At 46.4% G+C, this 14,009-nt stretch overlaps 1 protein-coding gene across 7 annotated transcripts in view; it reads right to left on the bottom strand.

Moving 5' to 3' along the window:
* LOC106592263 (ATP-dependent chromatin remodeler CHD9) overlaps positions 1-14,009 on the bottom strand; it is a 128,680-nt gene that overhangs the window by 99,603 nt on the left and 15,068 nt on the right. Inside the window, exon 1 of one of the 7 annotated variants that reach the window (XM_045689306.2) lies at positions 5,243-5,397. The exons of 5 other annotated variants lie outside the window; for them this stretch is intronic. The gene's annotated coding sequence lies outside the window, so the exon portion shown is untranslated. Of the gene's footprint in view, positions 1-5,238; positions 5,398-14,009 lie in introns of those variants that run through there. One more of the 7 variants, XM_045689307.2, reaches the window with a different exon arrangement.

Below are 14,009 nucleotides of genomic sequence, written 5' to 3' on the forward strand. Positions count from 1 at the left end.
CAGAAACAAGTATTCAACAATGCCATGGTATAAACATGAATAACATTAGGTTCCAGTCCAAAGTTACATATTATACTGTATAAGCCTAGGCCTAATTTCCTAAGAAATGCACTTACACTACTAGGTGGTATGATGGTATTAAACTCTGTAGATCTATACACAGGAGAACTATAGCTTCAACCAAGTACACACTCCTAGTACGCTAGGCTGTGTGTGTGGGCCTCCCTCTCTGGCCTGTTGGAGATATTTATAGTTATTACCCAGAAAGCTCTAAGGCCCGGGCCAAGGCACACGCGCACACACACGCAGGCACATGCACACACATACAGGCACACACACACACAGCTTGGCATGTAATTACTAACAAATGCAGCGATTAGCAATTCACATAGGTTATGATATCATTAGCCGTACCTGCCATGGCAGAGAGAGGGCTGCACCATCACACCCATTACACATCCTCAAATAGCTCCCAATGAAGAAGCTTTACTAACAGCCACCTATTAGCCTCCATTAGTCATTCAGTTAACTGACTCCTTCATTTCATTAAGAGAGGCATGCGATGGCCATTTGCATCTGTGAGAGGGATGGTGATAGGAGTGGTTCATGGATGGACGGGGACTGGGGAGGGTAAGGTAGTTTGGGCCTGGTCGTTAGGGATTCTATAGGATAGCAGAGGGGTGGTAGAGGGGAGAGGGCAGTCTGGGGTCATTGAAGATTATGCTGTATCTGTCATTAGCACAGTATGGGGAAGGTCTGAGAGAGCCTCTATGATACACCACAAGTCAGGAGCTAAGCACCCAATGAAACAGGCAAACTAATGTTCCCCTTGTTGTGTAGTGACACACCCAAAACCTTAAGGTTTTTAGGCCTCTCCAGATAAATAAGCTGAATGGTTATTACATTATCCTAGCAAGCACTACAATGAGCAGACATTCAAGGTCATTGCAGAATAACTTTCAATATAGCCATCAAAACAACCTGCCAATGAGCAGCTAACTTATTGGGGAGCAGAGATAAAGGGAGGGTATTCCAAAAACAGTGTTCCTTTGAGCTTAGACCAGCGATTCTCAACAAATTTGGGTTGTAGGAGGTTTGAATGGGTCGTGGGGTGTCACAAATTTCTAAACGTAGGCCTATTCCTTGCTTGAGAACTGAGAAATAAATCAGCATTACCTGGTGGTAACACAAAATAGTATGATTTATGCATTCAAATTAGCAATTGGTGGGTTCATCACCAGTCTTCTTCATGCTATAGCTCTCAGTAATAAGAGGTTAAATCAGGAGAAGCCAGGTAGTTAGCAGCAAAAAAGCAGACATCAGTGCTGCAACGGACAAACAATTTTTGCTATCTCAGATTGTTCTGGCAATTCTCACATATAAACTTTATTGGGAGAAATTACGTTTGACATGCTTTTTACATTTGCATCACAAACAATTGTTTTCTTAAATCATGATGAAAGTGGCCATTTTAGGACCCCCTTTTTCACCTATAAATGCCTCCGGTAAAACCTTATGATCCTTGAATCGTACATGATACAGACAACATATTGGTTCATTATACTCCTTATAGTGGGCTCTAACAAATGGAGAATGTCTAGATTCTGAAATACACATTTTCACATTAATTAATTCAATATAAACAAAACATGCATATGAATATCTCAAAAGTACCCTTTACAAGTACATTACATTTCCACAGTGGGTTCTCTGCTAATTCTGAAGTTATGATACATTTTATGAGCACCGCCAACACAGTGAATGGGAGAATGGATTGAATGGGCTGTGATTGGTTAATGATCTATAATGTACATTTCTACGTATAAAATGGATCATATCTACAAAAGTACCAGAGAGCTCCCTCTGGAAATTTGACGTTTTTGACAAGTATATTGTTCTAAACAATACGTAAAAAAAATAAGCTAAATAAAAAAGGGTACTTTTGAGATATTTATATTAATATTTTTATGTTGAATAAATGAATGTGAACATTTGTGTTTCAGAATCTAGACATACTCCATATTTGAGATAACACTATAAGAAGTATAATGACACCAGGATGTTGTCTGTATCATGTACAGTTCACAGATCATAGGGTCTTACAGGAGACATGTATAGGTCTAAAAAGGGACTGAACTTGCCAATTTCATAATGATTTTCAAGAAAATGGTTTGTGATACAAATGTTAAAAGCATGTCCAACATCCTTCCTCCCAATTAAGTTTCTATGTGAGAATTTCCAGAACAATCAGATTGTTTAAAAATATTTTCCACCTAAACTGGCGTGGAATCGGCCAACTATGGACTTATCCAGAACTATGATGGCGGTGAGACCAAATTATAGGGTCACCAGAGGACAGGGCCCAGGGGACAGCCACACACATTCAACTGAGGACAACAGACAGACTTGTAGTTCTGTTCTGAGCAGGAATGTCAAGAAAGTCTTTATAAATCAAATGAATGATCCACGCCAAAATACTAAGCATTGCATACTGACAACTCAGCAGACAGGACAGTCTTGAGGTGAGGGCATACAAAATAACAGCAGCTTTGTGGCAGTATAGTGAAAGCAACCATGCGATTCAACATTCCACAGAGATTGGTTTAATGTATATGAAGGCCAAATGCCACAGACCAATAGGCCAATGAAAACATTGAAACCTGTAACCTAGTAATTGCACTGAGCAACAGAGGATTGAGTTATATAGGAAGGAATTCACAGGATTCTTCCAACATATTCACCTCAGGGATCCAAGCAAGACATATGCCTACACATTCTGAGAGAAAAGATCAACCCTCCATTTTGTACTTTGAAATGTTAAAACATGAACTTAATGGCAGCAGCAGTCACTGTAAACATGAGTCATAGTGTGCATGGTTAGTGACAGTAGGCCAACTGCATGTGTTGTAGACTAGAGTTATAAAACTAAACTTTATCCAAGGCAGACAGAAGACAGCGTTAGCCTACATTTTATCCCTTTCTACAGAGTCAGTGTAATGTTGTGAAATAAAGTGTTTCTCTGTGTAAACAAACCCTTGACTCAGGGCCCAGCGCCATGGAAACCAGTGAACATACCCGGCTAGGAACCAGCAGCTACCTGACAAACCTGTCTGATCGCTTTGGGACTCCTGTGTGAAAACTAACTAACTAACTAACTAACTAACTAACTAACTAACTAACTAACTAACTAACTAACTAACTAACTAACTAACTAACTAACTAACTAACTAACTAACTAACTAACTAACTAACTAACTAACTAACTAACTAACTAACTAACTAACTAACTAACTAACTAACTAACTAACTAACTAACTAACTAACTAACTAACTAACTAACTAACTAACTAACTAACTAACTAACTATCTATCGCACACTACACACACACACACACACACACACACACACACACACACACACACACACACACACACACACACACACACACACACACACACACACACACACACACACACACACACACACACACACACACACACACACACACACACACACACACACCAAGCAACTGTCATCTCCGTGGAATAGCTAACGCAAACCAACAAGTGTTCCTTAGACATAAAGGCAAAAAAGGCACACTGTATGAAGTATAGCAGACACATAAAGCACAATTAGCCAGAAGATCCGACCTGCTTACTTACAGCTGCACTAGGGTCGGACAGCACGGCTGTGTAGATCAAGACACCGTGGAGCCAGCTTGGAAAACGTACCTCAATCCAGGGATGAGAAATTAGCTGTACTCCGAATTGTCCTATTATCCCAACTGTTACAAGATTGAATAACTGCTACTTTTTCGGAACACTGCCCTTTCCTCCTCATGCTAGGTAGCAGAAGCCACGTGCGTTGAACAACAAAGGATAGTCAGCCTACATCTTCGCGCTGTGATAATGTCAAAATAAAAGTCATGTGTGGGGAATGGCTTTGTATATGTCAAACTCTCCCAAATCTATGGCTGTACAATAATTAATTGGTAATCCATTATTATAATGAATTGTTAATAATTTATTGGTAAGCCATTGTTATAATTAATTGGTAATAATTAATTGATAATTGGTAATGTCAATGTTGTCAAGGGTGCATTAACAAAGGCAAAATTGTTGGAACAAAGAAATAAACTATTGAAAGACAAACACAACAACTTCCTAGTGTGTGGCTGTTTATTGCCTTTGTTAGTCCACCCTTGACAACAATGACATGGATTACCAATTAATTATTGTACTTCAGACAAGTATCCATAGTTTTGGTAAAGTTTGACCTATGGTCCTTTCAAGACATCTTGGAACTCTAGAAAGATGCCTGAGTTTCCAACTTGGAATTCCGAGTTGGATGGGCATTCAACAACAAAAAATTCAGAGTTCCCACTGAGTTTCCAGTGTTTTTGAACGCTATACTAAACCATTCCCCACCTGCAACTTTTTTTTTTTACATTTCCACAGCGCGATGACGTAGTCCGCACGGAGCCTGATTGGCTGACTATAGTTTGATGTTCAACTTACATTCTAGCACCGCCATTTCAATGATGTGGCTTCTGCTAAATAGCATGGGGACGTCGTTCGAACTTTCTGGTGTAACAGTTGGGATAATGGGACAATTTGGAGTGCAATGCATTTCTCATCCCTATATTGAGGTAGGTTTTCCGAGCTATATCTCGTGCTAACTCCCCGGTGTCTTGATCAACACAGTTATGCTGTCTAACCTTAGTGCAGCTGTAAGCAAGCGGGCCGAATCTGCTGACTAAAAGCATAATGTCATGATCCACAGTCCAAATGCCTTTCCCCTATTCCCCTTGCCGTATTTAGTGCTGGGTTCCCTATTTAGTGCTAAGCTAAGTCTAACTGAATGAGAGCCACTGAAAGTCTCATTAGAGTCCCTGTAGAGTAGACTGTGTAAATCTGTTCTCCACTTTCTCTCCCCAGAGACAGACTATGCTAGGCAGGCTAGCATTCAGCTGGCTGCCTGGTGGTTGAGCTAAGTTCATTCCTGTCAGCCAGTGAAAGGTTAACTTGACTGCAGCTCAAGGAAGAGGTCACGTTGGGTTGTGTCACCCCTCACATTCCTCTCACACAAAACCTCATGTTAGCACTGAACCCGCTGGCTATCGCACGCTTCTCTCCAAACCCCTAGCCAGCCAACAAAGTCAAAGCTATTTAATCCCCTGTGAGCGGGGGAGAGAGAGAAAAAATGCAGAATAAAAGAGAATGGGTTTTTAGTCAGACCTACTGTGCAGTTTGGGGCTGGCAAGGTTCCCACATGCTCCTGACAGTCTAGGCTAAATCCAAGTACAACTCTCTCACCACTCCCTCTACTAACTAGCCACCCATTTCCTTCTCTAGTGTCTCCCCACAGCCCGCCCCTTCCGTCCACAGCCAAGACCGCCCCACTTTAAATAGAGTTGACTTCCTGTTCACCTTTGACCCCCACTAGATACCACCCACTCCTGGCAGGTCTCCACTACCAGCAGGCAGATGAGGCCGGGTGACTGGAGGAACAGAGAGAGGCAGTCATAAAGAGAGAGATAGGCAGTCAGAAAGAGCTAGGGAGAGACAGAGCGAAAGACAGGCTATGTGCACACTGCCCACAAAATGAGGTAGAAACTGAGCTGCACTTCCTAACCTCCTGCCAAATGTATGACCATATTATAGACACATATTTCCCTCAGATTACACTGACCCCAAAATAATTTGAAAACAAATACATTTTTGATAAACTCCCATATCTATTAGGTGAAATACCACAGTGTGCAATCACAGCAGCAAGATTTGTGACAAGAAAAGGGCAACCAGTAAAGAACAAACACTATTGTAAATACAATCTATATTTATGTTTATTTATTTTCCATTTTGTACTTTAACTATTTGCACATTATTACAACACTGTATATAGACATCATATGTCTTTACTCTTTTGGAACTTTTGTGAGTCTAATGTTTACTGTACATTTGTTATTGTTTATTTCACTTTTGTTTATTATCTATTTCAGTTGCTTAGGCAATGTAAACATATGTTTCCCATGTCAATAAAGCCCCTTAAATTGAAAATTGAATTGAGAGATCAAGAGAGACTGATAGACCTACAGACGAGAGAGAGCCAACCGCAGCCAGAGAAACAGCCAATCATCTCTCAGCCTTGTGGAGGGCAGGTTTCCCAGCGGCAGGGGGCCCCTCCCCCTCCAGAAAGTAGAGTAGTGACTTGGTGTCAGGTTTCAGGGCTGACTGCAGCACTCTCTGACTGGCTGGCTGGCTGGTTGACTGGCTGACTGGGAGTTACATAAACCTCACCCAGGAAGGTCAGGAAGCAACAAAGACAGCAATTCAGTGGGGGCTGACAGCCAGCCAGCCAGCCAGCCAAATTGCCTTGGTATGACCATATCCAACCAGGCCCTTTCATAATGGGTGGCAGGTAGCCTAGTGGTTAGAGCGTTGGACTAGTAATTGAAAGATTTCAAGATTGAATCCCTGTGCTGACAGGGTATAAAATCTGTTGTTCTGCCCCTGAACAAGGCAGTTAACCCACTGTTCCTAGGCCGTCATTGAAAATAAGAATTTGTTCTTAACTGACTTGCCTACTTAAATAAAGGTAAAAAATAAATACTCAGCTCCTTTATCATACTGCTGTCTTCACAATGACTGGGAACAAAGGCCCTCTGTCTAGAAGTCTGTCTCTCTGTGTGACTAACAGTGAACAGAACCAGCCCACGTCACAGGCAAGCACTAGCCCATGAGGACTTGGCCTACAACAGGCTGGGTGGTATACCATATTTGACTATTTACTGCTATTGATGCACGGACCGGTTTGGGTTTTTACTTTACCTTGTAAAGCTGTATATTATTGTTTGGTTTGTTAAATGTGTTACGCCACTCCGCCGCGTGTAATAATGTCAGTTTTTATAGTTTACTCCGTTTGCTACTTGAGTCGTCTCTCTCCCTCTCTCCTTCCACACACACCAAGCCTCGCCCCCTGTCACTCAAGGAGAACAGTTTTTGCGCTACCATGAGTCACAACAACCACTTGCAGTAACAATCTGCATCTATCTTACTGTCTGCAAACAGCTAGTTTGTCTTTTCTTAGCAAGTTGTGGCTAAAATAAATTGTGTTAGCCGCTAATGCTAATAGCTTGTTAGTTTGCTAGCTAGCCAGCTAAATGCACTTAGTCAGAGCAAACGTAGCTAGCTAGCTAATACAGCCTGATGTTGTTTGTGCAACGGTATATTCTAAATCAGAGAGGAATTGGCGAAGCATTAATATTTTAGCTACATCAAAGCTACAGTAAGAGAAAACACTTAATGTAACATTAATTAGGATCCACTGGGAAACACTGACCAAAACTTTGGTTCCTACCCTGTCACAATAACCACTCCCTGGCTTTTTCATTTGTTGTCATGTCAAACAACACTGTATTCAAAGTCCCACTACATTCCAACCTTTGGTGGAAATTTCATTGAACAGTATAAAACTATCAGAATAGACAAAGCTCCATTAAAAACACTTCAAATGTATGTGTTTCCACCCTAGGGTCAAGCACTAGTCATAAAGCATATTTAGAACTTAATTATTCAAAAACTTAAAGTATTGTCAAAAATGTGAAACATATTATATGATATTTTGGCCATATCGCCCAACCCTACTTTATAGTATTGGGGTGAAAAAATATGATCCATTTGTAGTGATAATGTGCATGGAAAAACATTTGCTTGCTATCTCAGCAAGAGGACCAGAGCAGCATTGATCATGGCTGGGCCTCAAGAACAAGACAGAATCCATCCAGCTCTCCATCATTAAAGACAGACGGAAATCCTAATTAGCCACATGCAGTGCAGGCTAGGGACAGACACAGTGCTTAATTTGTCAATCGGGAGGAGCCAGAGCAAAATGTGAGCGCGAGAGGGTGGTGATCTAGGGACCTCTGAGGTACCGGAACGCACTAGAGAAAGAAGAAAATCACTGTTAAAGTAAAGCATTGCATGCATATCATCACATTTGCGTAGTGGCATAGAGCAGTAGAGTAGAGGCACTTACAAAAGAAGTTGCACACATGGAGAACATTTTTAGTGGCCTAGGGTCTGGGAAATATGTGGCCTTTTATAAATGCATTTCATGCAATTCCACATCATTTTACATGACTGGAGACTTTGGCATAATCTTTTTTAATGCCGCATTCAAAACATGGGAACTCGGGACTGTAACGCCCTGGCCATAGAGAGGGGTTTTTTGTTCTTTATTTTGGTTAGGCCAGGGTGTTACATTGGGTGGGCGTTCTATGTTCCTTTTTCTATGTTTTGGTATTTCTTTGTTTTGGGCCATGTGTGTGGCTCCCAATCAGGCACAGCTGAAGCTCGTTGCTGCTGATTGGGAGTCACACATAAGGAGCATGTTTTTCCTTTGGGTTTTGTGGGTAATTGTTTCTGTTTAGAGTATTTTCCTAACAGGACTGTTTGCTGTCGTTTTTGTTCATTTTGTAGTGTTCTCTTGTTTATTTGAATTAAAATTCTAATGATGAACACATCCTCTGCTGCACCTTGGTTCCCTCTTCCAGACAGCCGTTACAGAATTACCCACCAACAACGGACCAAGCAGCAGAGGAAGGAGCAGCACAAGGAGAGACACCAGGAGAAAAGCTATCTGGAGTCATGGACTTGGGAGGAAATCCTGGACGGGAAAGGACCATGGACTCAAGCTGGGGATTATCGCCGCCCACAGTGGGAGATCGAGGCGGCGAGAGCTGAGAGGCGCTGGTATGAGGAGAGGGAGCGCAACGGACACGGGAGGCAGCCCCACAATTTTTTTGGGGGGGGGGCACACGGGGAGATTGGCGGAGTCAGGTGGTAGACCTAAGCCAACTCCCCGTGCTTACCGGAAGCAGCGTGGTACTGGTAAGACACCGTGTTATGCTCTGGAGCGCACGGTGTCCCCAGTGCGCGTTCAAAGCCCGGTGCGCTACATACCAGCCCCCCGCAAGTGCCATGCGAGTGCAGGCATCGAGCCAGGGCGGATGGTGCCAGCTCAGCGCGTCTGGTCTCCGGTGCGCCTCCTCGGTCCAGGTTATGCTGCGCCGGCGTTGCGCACTGTGTCTCCAGAGCGCTGGGAAGGTCCAGTTCGCCCAATGCCTGCTCTCCGCCCGTGCCGGGCCAAAGTGGGCATTCAGCCTGGAGTGTGGGTAAAGAGTGTCCGTACCAGAACTCCAGTGCTCCCCCACAGCCCGGTTTATCCTGTGCCTCCTCCTCGGACCAGGCCTCCAGTGGGTCTCCCCATCCTGGTCCATCCTGTGCCACCTCCCAGGACCAGGCCTCCAGTGGGTCTCCCCATCCTGGTCCATCCTGTGCCACCTCCCAGGACCAGGCCTCCAGTGGGTCTCCCCATCCTGGTCCATCCTGTGCCACCTCCCAGGACTAGGCCTCCAGTGGGTCTCCCCATCCTGGTCCATCCTGTGCCACCTCCCAGGACTAGGCCTCCAGTGGGTCTCCCCATCCTGGTCCGTCCTGTGCCACCTCCCAGGACTAGGCCTCCAGTGAGTCTCACCTGTCCAGAGCAGTCAGAGCTGCCCGCCAGTCAACAGTCGCCAGAGCTGCCCGCCAGTCAACAGTCGCCAGAGCTGCCCGCCAGTCAACAGTCGTCAGAGCTGCCCGCCAGTCAACAGTCGTCAGAGCTGCCCGCCAGTCAACAGTCGTCAGAGCTGCCCGCCAGTCAACAGTCGTCAGAGCTGCCCGCCAGTCAACAGTCGTCAGAGCTGCCCGCCAGTCAACAGTCGTCAGAGCTGCCCGCCAGTCAACAGTCGTCAGAGCTGCCCGCCAGTCAACAGTCGTCAGAGCTGCCCGCCAGTCAACAGTCACCAGAGAGGTCAGACTGCGCTGAACTGCCGGAGTGGCCAGACTGCGCTGAACTGCCGGAGTGGCCAGACTGCGCTGAACTGCCGGAGTGGCCAGACTGCGCTGAACTGCCGGAGTGGCCAGACTGCGCTGAACTGCCGGAGTGGCCAGACTGCCCTGAACTGCCGGAGTGGCCAGACTGCCCTGAACTGCCAGAGTGGCCAGACTGCCCTGAACTGCCAGAGTGGCCAGACTGCCCTGAACTGCCAGAGTGGCCAGGGACGCCCGCCAGCCGGGCGCGGCCAGGGACGCCCGCCAGCCGGGCGCGGCCAGGGTCGCCCACCAGCCGGGCGCAACCTTCGCCGCCCGCCAGCCGGGCGCAGTCAGCGTCGCCCACCAGACCTTCGGCGCGGCCAGGTGCGGCACCTAAGAGGGCGACGCCAAGGGTGGAGCAGAGGCCACGTCCCGCACCTGAGCCGCCGCCGTAAGAAGGCCCACCCGGACCCTCCCCTTCAGAGTCAGGTTTTGCGGCCGGAGTCCGCACCTTTGGGGGGGGTACTGTAACGCCCTGGCCATAGAGAGGGTTTTTTTGTTCTTTATTTTGGTTAGGCCAGGGTGTTACATTGGGTGGGCGTTCTATGTTCCTTTTTCTATGTTTTGGTATTTCTTTGTTTTGGGCCATGAGTGTGGCTCCTAATCAGGCACAGCTGAAGCTCGTTGCTGCTGATTGGGAGTCACACATAAGGAGCATGTTTTTCCTTTGGGTTTTGTGGGTAATTGTTTCTGTTTTGAATATTTTCCTAACAGGACTGTTTGCTGTCGTTTTTGTTCATTTTGTAGTGTTCTCTTGTTGATTTGAATTAAAATTCTAATGATGAACACATCCTCTGCTGCACCTTGGTTCCCTCTTCCAGACAGCCGTTACAGGGACAGAGAAATCTCTGACTTCCGACTTCAGTGTGTTCAAGACAACTGGGAACTCGGGGAAAAAACAAGCTCCGAATGGGAAAATTTGATTTGAACGGTCATCCAACTCAGAATTCCAAGTCGGAAACTCAGGCCTCTTTCTCAAGCTCCGACTCTCCGATCTGAAAATGACTGATGTCATGACTCGACTTAGTTTTTACCCCGAGTTCCCAGTTGTCATGAAAGCACCATAATATTGCTGGTGATGGCCAATGCGCTCATACCAAAAGCCTCTCTCTCTTGTTTTACTTTGTAAACAATAGGTCTATTTGGAAGTTGATTAAATATTTTGGTAGCCTACAGCTGAACGATTAGTCTTCTCTTTTCAGCAGTAGCCATTTGCTTTTCAATCTGTGTTTTCCAGCGATTGTATTTGAAGTATTACGAAATGCCTTTTTTGTCTGCATGCTGTTTATTAACTGACATATTTCCCGCACGTTCCCAACTGTAGGCTATGCCTTGTTATTGGGCTACATTTCACAGCTTGGCACATTTTTTTTAAAGACGCTGATGTTCCTCTGTGGCTAAATGATATGCTTTCTCATGGTGTACTAGGCTATTCTGAATTATTTCATTTCTTTCTGAACAGACAGCAGTAACTCTATAACTTTGGCAAATGTATTTCAATTGATCAGGGGTGATGCAGCTCCTCCTGAACCCTTCGCACGGCTATGATTCTATAAGGAAATAAATGATGAAGTGCAACACTGGAGAGATCAGCGTTGCAGGCTCATTCATGTCTATCAGAGCAGAGAGGGAGAGAGATCATAGAAAGTGAATCTTGTTCCAGTTCTGTGAGAGACACAGGCGCGCTTCTGACACAGCCGCAGCCACGCGTTGGTCTCAAACATAGGTTACAATTTTGCACAAACCATAAGCCCAACCCAAATCAAGAGACAGGACCAGGCAGTGAGACAGGGCCAGAGACAGGACCAGGCAGTGAGACAGGGCCAGAGACAGGACCAGGCAGTGAGACATGGCCAGAGACAGGCAGTGAGACAGGGCCAGAGACAGGACCAGGGAGTGAGACAGGGCCAGAGACAGGACCAGGCAGTGAGACAGGGCCATAAGACAGGACCAGGGAGTGAGACAGGGTCAGACACAGGACCAGGGAGTGAGACAGGGCCAGAGACAGAACCAGGCAGTGAGACAGGGCTAGAGACAGGACCAGGCAGTGAGACAGGCCAGAGACAGGCAGTGAGACAGGGCCAAAGACAGGACCAGGGAGTGAGACAGGGCCAGAGACAGGACCAGGGAGTGAAACAGGGCCAGACACAGGACCAGGGAGTGAGACAGGGCCAGAGACAGGACCAGGCAGTGAGACAGGGTCAGAGACACGACCAGGGAGTGAGACAGGGCCAGAAACAGGACCAGGGAGTGTGACAGGGCCAAAGACAGGGCCAGAGACAGGCAGTGAGACAGGACTAGGGGGTGAGACAGGGCCAGAGACAGGCAGTGAGACAGGACTAGGGGGTGCGACAGGGCCAGAGACAGGCAGTGAGATAGCACTAGGGGGTGAGACAGGGCCAGAGATAGGCAGTGAGACTAGGACAGGGGGTGGGCACCACTCTATCCCCTGATGCCCTGCCTGTTCAGCAAACACACTATCTGTTGGCTCTTCACACACCAGTGGACATGAATAGAGCAGTCTACCCATAAGCATCAACACAAGGGTGGATGTTGACACAGACTGAAGGGAAGCTGGGCCTGTTCGCTGGTGTTCCATGTCCCATTTCAATTAGCGGATGGACAAATTGGACAAATTGGCTGCTGGGTCAAAACACCAGTCTGTGCTTGAGTATTTCAGCCTACCTGTTAGTCTAAGTGGTAGAGTTGAGAGAGATAGAGCTATGCTGTAGAGACAGGGTAAAGACCTAGCGACTTGTGAGTCACCACTCACCATAGAGTAGCTGTGTGTGTGGGTGTGCGTGTGCGTGCGTGCGCGCACTTGTTTACAATTTACAGAGCCAGTCAGAGATAGTTCTGATGAGTGCTGAGCTGCATGTGCCAGCACTAGGGCCATGGAAGGGAACAGACACACTGTGCTGCTGCAGATCGGATGTGGGTTCAACCACTATTTGAAATCTTTAGCCTGCCTGGAGTTCCAGATGGGTGGGGTTAGTAGTTTTGGGACTATTCTATTGGTTCCATTAATCAAGCACAGCTTCATTATTTGACATAATATCAAATAGTACTTGAACCCAGATCTGACATACAGTACAGACTGCTGCTGACGGTCCTCTTTGCCTGGCTGTCTGCGTCACTGTGGAGCCAGGCTCAGAGAGGTGTGTGGATGGATGTCGCTATGCTACTGGCCAGCTCTGCTCCAGGATCCGCCTTGTGCCTGTCAGAGCCAGAGCAGCACACTAATGCACTCTCTACCTCTCTCTGTGTCTGTCATTAGCCTCCCTCCCTCCCTCCTATCTCTCTCTCTCTCTCTCCCTCACTCACTACTCCCTCACTCACTCACTCCCTCTGTCCGTCTCTATCCTCTCTCCCTCCCCCTCCTCTCCCTCACTCACTACTCCCTCTATCCATCTCTATCCTCTCCCCTCCTCTCCCTCTCTCTCACTCAAAGACACATACGCACAGAGAAAACCACAAGAGCAACCACCCCCACACTCTACACTCTATCTAGCCATGTAGTGAGTGCAGTGCGCAGCAGCAAGACAGACAGACAGACAGTCAGGCAGTGTCTCTAGCCTCTAGCCTGCCCTGACCCACATCTATAGCCTTGAGTACGCTTAGTTACTGTAAGTCCTGGAGACACTGCTGCCACTCTTAATCAGGCCCTGGGACACAGCTAGGTTACTGTAGTTACCTGCTGTCTGTCTGTGTCCCAAATGGCACCCTATTCTCTATTTAGTGCACTATTTTTCACCAGGGCTTTGGTAAAATATAGGGAAAAGTTCCATTTGGGACAGAATACTGAGAGGATAGCTAGAATAGGCTGTATTATTATCATTTAAGGGAGGGCTGACCCTCCTTCCCCTACCACACTCCCTCCCTCCACCTCCCCCCTGATTGCAGGTGCACCAAATATGCTCATGCTCTTCCAGGGCTAGTTAAACATTACATGGGTGGGTGGCTGGCTGGCATCTGGCTGCTGAGAGGAGTGAAAGCATGGCAAGGCCCTCTCTAGTCTCTACGTCAGTGCAAGAGATTTATCCATTAACGTAGCTGTCACAAATACATGTCTCACTGTCAATTCTTTCAAT

This window comes from Salmo salar, chromosome 11 (genome assembly GCF_965601325.2).
Source record: "Salmo salar chromosome 11, fSalSal1, whole genome shotgun sequence".
Lineage (NCBI taxonomy): Eukaryota > Metazoa > Chordata > Actinopteri > Salmoniformes > Salmonidae > Salmo > Salmo salar.